Source organism: Lepisosteus oculatus, unplaced genomic scaffold (genome assembly GCF_040954835.1).
Source record: "Lepisosteus oculatus isolate fLepOcu1 unplaced genomic scaffold, fLepOcu1.hap2 HAP2_SCAFFOLD_83, whole genome shotgun sequence".
NCBI lineage: Eukaryota > Metazoa > Chordata > Actinopteri > Semionotiformes > Lepisosteidae > Lepisosteus > Lepisosteus oculatus.
The window spans coordinates 500,001-508,314 of record NW_027168394.1 but is presented as its reverse complement, the minus strand read 5'-3'; the positions used below and the strand labels follow the sequence as shown (position 1 = coordinate 508,314).

General features: G+C 45.9%; 3 non-coding genes across 3 annotated transcripts; all 3 read left to right on the top strand.

Annotated features, from left to right (window-relative positions):
- Window positions 1-641: 641 nt before the first annotated feature.
- Window positions 642-723, top strand: trnas-uga (transfer RNA serine (anticodon UGA)). The gene has a single exon. It is a non-coding gene; the product is annotated as a tRNA-Ser (tRNA).
- A 2,274-nt stretch (window positions 724-2,997) lies between these two features.
- On the top strand, window positions 2,998-3,139 carry LOC138235775 (U4 spliceosomal RNA). The gene has a single exon (XR_011188317.1). It is a non-coding gene; the product is annotated as a U4 spliceosomal RNA (small nuclear RNA).
- Window positions 3,140-4,479: 1,340 nt separating this feature from the next.
- On the top strand, window positions 4,480-4,621 carry LOC138235782 (U4 spliceosomal RNA). Its single transcript, XR_011188324.1, has one exon. It is a non-coding gene; the product is annotated as a U4 spliceosomal RNA (small nuclear RNA).
- The last annotated feature ends 3,693 nt before the right edge of the window (window positions 4,622-8,314 follow it).

The following is an 8,314-nucleotide window of genomic DNA, read 5'->3' as shown; positions in this document are numbered from 1 at the left end:
TAAATGTAAATAAGAAATGAACCCCAGATGCACATGGAATCAATCACGTGTTTCCTTTGAGCCGTTTCAGAGACTGCTGCAGAGTTTACCTTGCACAGATGCGCAAAGATTAATGATGGGGGTGCACGCTTCCAGGCGTCTTACAACTGTAGGGACTGATTAGAGACAATTCGTAGCTTGTGCTCATTTCCCTCTATTCCCCGTGTTGCAGTGGTAGGATGACGTAAATTCCTGCTTCGACACGTAACGGGATTATAATCAAGTGCAGTAGCTGAGGGCTTTAGTTTTGTTTCGTTTTCCATGGCGTTCGTAGGCGCGCAAATCAAAGGCAATTCCTGCGTCTAACACGAATGTAAATGCTTTTGAAAGTGCAGTGTGGTGCAGCTTGTAAAATCCTTGTCCACATTTTTGGTTTGTTGATGTTTTTTCTGTCTGCCAAAGTTGCATTTTGACATCCGGACTGGGGGACTTTATCATTTGAACGTGAAGCCAGCCTTAAACCCTCTGAGGCGTGTCTGTCTGCCGGCATGTATCTTGTGAAAGGTATTTTTTTTAACGGAGAGCGACTTTAATAAAGTTTCCGCAGCCACCTCACACTCCGTGTTAGATTATAGGAGGAATGCGGCGGCGGCGAGCTCGCTGTAGTCGTGGCCGAGTAGTTAAGGCGATGGATTTGAAATCCATTGGGGACTCCCCGCTCAGGTTCGAATCCTGCCGACTACGGCGTCTGCCGCACGTCACCTTGTGCCTGTGCGGCAAAGGCGAAGTGCCGCTTCTCCTTTCCTGGTACTATAAAAATGCTACATCGCTTGGTCCTGCTTCCATGGAAAGCAGTTCTTCAGGTAATTCTACTCTCTTACCAAAGCTGTTAGGTTCCTTTCCGTGGTGAGATGGGTTGTCATGCAACGCTGCCACATAGTGCTGTAGCGGCAATGCTTGTTAATAAGACAGAATTAAGCGTTGGTATGCTCCTAAAAGAGGCCCCATCTCACCCTCCATCTCTGTGGTGCAGCCACAGAGAAATAATTCATGCGAGCTGATTTAAGAGTGTTTTCTTGTGATAAGAAGCAAGCTCCCAGACGGGGATGCAATTAGCTGAGCCTGGCTATCATGATCAATGGTCATCCATTGGCGCCTATCAGTCTAGGGAGTGCCGAATGGACATCTGGACTGCATTCCTAAGTGTCAAGAGTAAGTGACTTATATCTCACCTTGACCAACCAATCAGGGACTGGCAGGGCGTGGTAATACCACGTGGGTCTCCAATGCCCGCCAAACTCTCAACCAATCAGCACACATCTGGGTCTTGATCAAAAAGGGAGCGCAAGCTCAGTTCTGGGCTCTCCTTGGCCATTTTCGCGCATCCTCAGAGACAATCACGTGACATCTGCCGTTGTCTGCAAAAGGACTTGGACTTTGTTCAAAGCGCGAGGCCGAGGATCCCGTACGTACTCAGAATTCTACCAACGTGAATGCTCCGCTTGATCAACGGCAGCCTACAGTTGGACCCTCGTCGACAACCTGAATAGCTTATTCAGAAGCAGCGCTGGACCGGGAACGAACCAGTTTCTTCCCAGGCAAAAGAGTGACTTGTGAGGACTCGCGGTCACACTCTGTGCATAGAGACTTTCTACTAGCCAGCCGGACTGCTGGTAGATCCCCTCGGAGCAACGACTGCCCTGCGCGCCGCAGTTAGATTCCTCCGCCCGTCCTACTCCGAGCTGCACCTTGACTGGCTGGCCGGTAGCCAGAGGACGCCGACACAACGCCCATTGGACAACCGCTGGAACAGAGGCTGCAACATAGCCTGTCAGCTGGTTTGGTGTTCGTGCCGGGAAACTCCAAATCCAAACACAATGGATAAGTAAACCCCATGTTCTACATTGCGTCTCGAGAATTTAATTGTACCTCAACACAAGTTGTTATCAATTTAATTCATGAGTAATGTATTTACTTCCGAGTTTAGAGTAACAGTGGGTAATAACACTGATTAGCGATTTGGTAACCGAACGATATATTGACATATATTCTCTGTTGTGTATCTCTTTGTGTTTGCATCTCTTCGAGATTATATACCTTGTATATTGATAACCCTCACCGTAAGGTCTGCCTCTCGTATCCAGGCAGACTAGTATATGTTTGGTGCACAGTTATATTAATAAATGTATCCCGTGTATTGAACCCGTGTGTGTGCGTTGTTAGTTGTTCTGACGATTGATTTTCTAAAAGCCCCAACGAACAACCTCGTGATTACTGCTACAATTAATAATTGTCTCAGTAAACCCATCAAAACCTCTACAGTGCCGACAGACAAGTGTGTTGCGAGAGAAGAGAAAAGTGTTTGAAGATTTAAGAGTGTCTTAGGTGGAGCCAAAATCAAGTGTCACAAATGCAAGTGGAAAGATTTCCAATGTTTAATATGGTCAAAATAAGTGGAAGTTACCAGCTGGTCCGGCACAGTCTGCCATGCTTTTGTCATATACTGTAAAGAAGTGTGGAACTGGGTGTCGAACTGGAGCCTCACCATTTGCATATGTGAGGCTCCAGTTATACATCGAGTGTCACATTAAATGACAAAAATGAAGAGAGTTAAAGCACCTGGAGAGGTTTTCTTACAACTTTTGAGCTGACACAGTTTTGGAAAATGTTTCCTTCACGCTGCACTGAACAACATAGGCAGCCAAGAGCCTTTTACTAAAGATTTCCATGGAGAGGAGCATGAATGAGTTCCATACAATTTTTGTGCTTCCCTGCCTTCGGGTGGGGCGCAGCTGGGCTGGTCAAAGAGAGAAAACAAAATCGCTCCCAATCGCTCTTATTATGGCGACTGTGGCCGTCTGCTCTGTGAGTCCTCGGTCTCCGCCTATCTGATTGGCGCTCTTTTCTTTGGGGGGCGGGAAGTGTCCGGCCGAAAATATGAAGCGTTACAGCAACGACATGCCATGAGACGATTGATAACGATTTCCATAGGATCCCCGCGGTTGCCTGGCAACCGTCAGCTTTGCGCAGTGGCAGTATCGTAGCCTGTGAGGTATAGCCGAGGCGCGATTATTGCTAGTTGAAAACTTTTCCCAATACCCCGCTTCCGCCGGTTTGCAATACAATCGGCGAAAACAATTTTCGACAGTCTCGTCAGAGACTGAGCAAGGTGTTTAAAGACAGATTTTGTCATGGTAACATCATGGTAGAAAGAAACAAGCTTCTTACGTCTCAACAGAAACGCTCTATAGCTCTTTCAGCGTTATGCAGAGAACAGCGTCTGTCGAGATCACTTTTGAGTCAGCGCGAAACGCCGTGTGCTGTCAGTTTGATTTCATATTGCTCGTAGGGCGCCCGGCTTTTGTCTGTCAAACGTTAGGTTGCGCTTCTTCATGCTGCATCGTCGGCATGAGTGGAGCTTTTTAATTGTCTGTACTTGTCTTACTGCGCCCCATAAGAAATCGTTTGTCCCCGTTCAAAAGAGATTGTGCGATGTCCTGCAGCGTTCGCAAAGCAAACCTTTGACAGTTTGAAAAGAGGAATTTATTCTGCTTCCTGTGCGTGCAGTAGTTACAAAGTTGAACGTCTTTACACGATCTGCTGCAGTTTTCAGTGGGCGGGCTTTGTCAGATGGCTTGTAAAAACGCACTGTGTTTCGGCTCGGGAAACATCATGAGCAGTGTCCTGCATGTTTTCTGTGTATAGCTGTCTTTTAACGCATACAGAATTCATTCGAAATCATTGATTTCTCCAATTAACAAGGGACCTCCCTTTTTGAACCTGCGAGAAGCATTCTTTCAATGTAACAGATTTACTCCGAGGAAAGGCAGCATGACATTGAGAGTAGCTCAAGCTTTCAGCACCCGTATCGGGCTGCGTGTATGCAGACACCGCTCAGAATCCCCTGTAAGATTCTCCCTCACTTCCGTTGTGCAGTGCTTTACCTCTTTCAAAAGGCTTCACTTTCCTAGTCACATTCCAAGGCTCATCGAACCCGGGCTGTTTCCTCCAGCGGTATAGTATTGCAGTGAGACAGCACGATGCCTGCAAGACTATGTCACGCTAAACGCCACAAATTGTGTTTGTCCGTTCGTGTCAATCGTCCTGCAGCCACGGGAAGTGGGACACAAACATGCTGCAATGCTTTCAGGACGTTAGGATTTGTTTATGCAACATCCGAGAAGAGTACTTGTGGCTTGAATGTGAACTGTACGTGCCCGCCCCCTTTCCTCTGTAGTGCATGAGTTCCTCCCGGCATGCCCTTCGTCATTGTTCTGTCATCTTGTATTTAAAGGGTTGTATTTCTGCTGCTGAAAATAAGCAACGGTTTTCTCACAACGCCCTTTGTTCCCGACGGAGCCCTTGTCTGTCATGAAATTCTTCAAAACCTCAAGCTAGAAGAAGAAGAAGACGACAAATATGAAGCGTTACCGCAACGACATGCCTTGAGACGATCGATAACGATTTCCATAGGATCCCCGCGGTTGCCTGGCAACCGTCAGCTTTGCGCAGTGGCAGTATCGTAGCCTGTGAGGTTTAGCCGAGGCGCAATTATTGCTAGTTGAAAACTTTTCCCAATACCCCGCTTCCGCCGGTTTGCAATACAATCGTCGAAAGCAATTTTTGACAGTCTCGTCAGTGCGTGACATAGTCTTGCAGGCATCGTGCTGTCTAACTGCAATACTATACCGCTGGAGGAAACAGCCCGGGTTCAATGAGCCTTGGAATGTGACTAGGAAAGTGAAGCCTTTTGAAAGAGGTAATGTCAACGCTTTTTTAACAGAGTACCAAAGAAGCGTCTTTTTTGAAGGCCTGGGCACTGAGCATTGTTGGTTCAGTGGTAGAATTCTCGCTTCTCACACGGGAGGCTCTGGTTCGATTCCCAGCCAAAGCAGTGGCTTTTGCAGCGAGCGGCTCCATCACTTGCATCCCCTTGCAACTCGCAACTGAAAACCCACTGAAGCTAAGCAGGTGTGAGCCAGGTCAGTACCCGGATGAGGGTGAGCTACAGGGAAAAACAAAGTTTCCAGCTGGAAGCGGTGTTAATGGTGCCGGCGGGGGGGCGCTCACCCTGAGGTCTGTGCGGGTCCCAATGCCCCAGCATAGTGACGGAGACGCTGTGTTGTAAAAGGGCGCTGTCTCTTGGATGAGATGTAAAACCGAGGTCACAGCGCTCTGTGGTCATTAAAAATGACCACCAAAACCTTTGACAAAAGCTCTTGGTAATTGATGGTCTTCAATAATGCTTCTCCTTTAGGTACATTTTAAATCAGCTGAAAAATGCTGTGAAATGGGGGGTCACTTCACGCCAGTGTAGGATTTGGGTTACAAGAACTATAAAACTGCACGAGAAAGCCCGTACACTGAATTACACGGCTTTCAATTCAAAGGAGGGCAAAAGAAATTCCCTGAGTCTGATTTTTTGCAGCACAGAGAGGATTGCTGTCGTGAGGCTGGTTAGCTCAGTTGGTTAGAGCTAATAACACCAAGGTTGTGGGTTCGAGTCCCGTACGGGCCAGGTCCTTTTCTCCTCTCTTACAAAAGCTGTTAGGTTCCTTTCCGTGGTGAGATGGGTTGTCATGCAACGCTGCTACATAATGCCGACAGACAATTAAATGACAAAAATGAAGAGAGTTAAAGCAGCTGGAAAGATTTTCTTACAACTTTTGAGCTGACACAGTTTTGGAAAATGTTTTCTTCACGCTGCACTGTACCACATAGGCAGCCAAGAGTCTCCAAAACAAAACAGAATTGACAGTCATATAATGTCCATTAACCCCGGTTTTAAACACAGCATCATGTCTGCCATCATAAGAATATGAGTCCAATATTTTAGAATATAGTCAGAAGGTCTTCTAACCTTACCTGTGGTGTCTTTAATCCCTATTGCTCAATGCATGGTGTACGTACTGCATACATGTGTCTTGAGAATGAGGAATGGGCCCCTGAGACATTTACCTGTTTCACAAATGATCGTATTTTACTAGAGATTCTGTTTGGGATTCAGATGTGCATTCGGACAGCAATTCCTTTCAAGAAATGATACGTTCTGGATGAGGTCAAAGGTGCTGGAACACTGTATTTAGGATGTATTTGCAGTGATTGTGTCTCCTGCTTCAACGCAGTGATATATAGATGTGCTCCTGTAATTTATTGGTACATGCCCAGGGCAGTAAGTTGTCTGAGGATTTATTTCCAGACGGCATAGAGCAGTGAAGCAGTGAAGTAGTGCAACACACTGGATCATTATATTATTAGAATCTATTCTACTTAAATTATTACATTATACACAACTTGAGCTCTCAGCACCGTACTGAGCCCAGGTGTTTTTCTAAAGCTGTCAGGTGCAGTTCATTCACATGAAGGAAATCTCTTACTGGGTACGATTACAATGCAGTAAGTAGCACAGACTACTTAGGGAGTAGGCTGATGTGTTTAAAAACAACCAGCGCCAGACAGGAGTCGAACCTCCAAACTCCTAATCCATAGTCAGACACATTATCCATTGCACCACTGGCCCTCGTGTGACACTGCAGGGCTGTAACCCAGTGAGCTTAGCACTGCAACTAGTAAAATATTACCCCCGGTCCATTCTTTTCCAAAAGTGAGAAGCACCTGTTTTCTACATTTTGTCTGTTTTAAAACCATATCTCTTTAAACCAAACCAAGAGTTTGTCTTTTGCACTGATATTCAGATTCATTTCGATTTCAAAGAAAAAAAAAACATTACCTTCCAAAGCATCATAAAATTGTCCCTTCCTCCAGACTCTACTTCTCTCTTGTAGTAGTACAGCAGACCTTTCCAGGTGAGAAGATCACAGAGTCCGAAATGAGCTTCCTCCATCAAGCAAAGTACCTGAACTTGACTCTGTCATCATAAAAGCGCCCCTGTAATAAAGAAATTAAATCCGAAATCAAGAGGGCAGTTGTCTACTGAAGTTCAAGAAGTCATAAATTTTAACCTAGCAACATATTAAAGGCTGCATCTATACAATTACGATTCTAGAAATGCTCACCAGATTACGTTTTAAGAAAGAACTGCACCTCAGGTTCCGCCGAGATCTTAACTCGGATGGCAGGATTCAGAGTCTGGAGTGTGGAATGATGGCGCACGGAGGGTCCACATACTGTGGATCCCTCAGTGATCTTCCGCGTGTTCAAACCGCCAGCGTGTGACTCCCCTATCCCCCTGACCTCATTGCTCTGCTCTCGCCTCTGTGCAGCTGAGCCCGACTCATGGTAAAGTGGAAAAAAATATGCCCTCAACGTGAGATTTACTCTGGAGTGAGGATAGTTGTTACCTTCTTATCGTTGAAACGGATGTATGTGATGTGGCGACTAGGTTCTTCTCCATTAGCAGGCTTAAGGTTAAAGAAAAAAACATTATTGACTTCTTTTTTTTTGCCAGCCGCGAGCGCTGATTAGCGAGGTTTGTATTTCATGTTTTGCAAGTTGCATCCATTTTAAGAAAAACAAGTCGTTCAAGACAGGAAATGAATACTTGCATTTAATTAAGTCTAGACGTATGCGGTTGTCCATAATGACCAGTTCTGTTCGAGAACACAGAACAAAAAAAGGCACCGCTGGGATTCGGACCCAGGATTTTCTGTTTACTAGACAGGCGCTTTAACCAACTAAGCCACGGCGCCCCGGGAGTGCTGTCCTTTTGCAGCCACTTGGACACGCCACTCAGACACATCTGCATTCGGTGTGTGCTCCGCCTGCTCGCTGAGCAGGTTGCCACCTTTACATACAATAGCAACATCGACACCAAGAGAAAGGATGACAAATGGCTTTTATCTGGAACTTTTCATGTCCAAGGAGCTCAATGTGCTTTCTGTGTACAACAGGGCCACTGAACTCCACACTGGCCACTGAACCACAGCAGTGGCTTGCTGGCTTGACATCTCCCAAGGAAAATGTTGAAATCGCATGTGGAACAGGAAAATGACCCTCGAGTATGAGGGAAAAAAAAGAAAAAGATCAACTGGAGTGCGCCAACCCATGTCAGGACAGCCCAGTTTCCTAGACGAGGTGGCCGAGTGGTTACTGTATGCTGAGTCTAAAGACAGTTTCACCCGTTTTCTGATTGCTCGGTTCTGTACCAGTGCAGACATGTCAAACAGTGAATGGCTGTACCTCTATTGTATCCGTGCTCAATGAATGAAATCGGTAACAAATGAATATATGTCTAGTTATACGAAAAACGAGTGGTTTATCGACTCATCTTCATTTGCAGATTTAGAGGCAGCTTCGATATTCGTTTTACAGACGGGTTTTTTTTTTTTGAATATGGGTCACACACATGCCACAGCAACAAAACATCTCTAGAGAT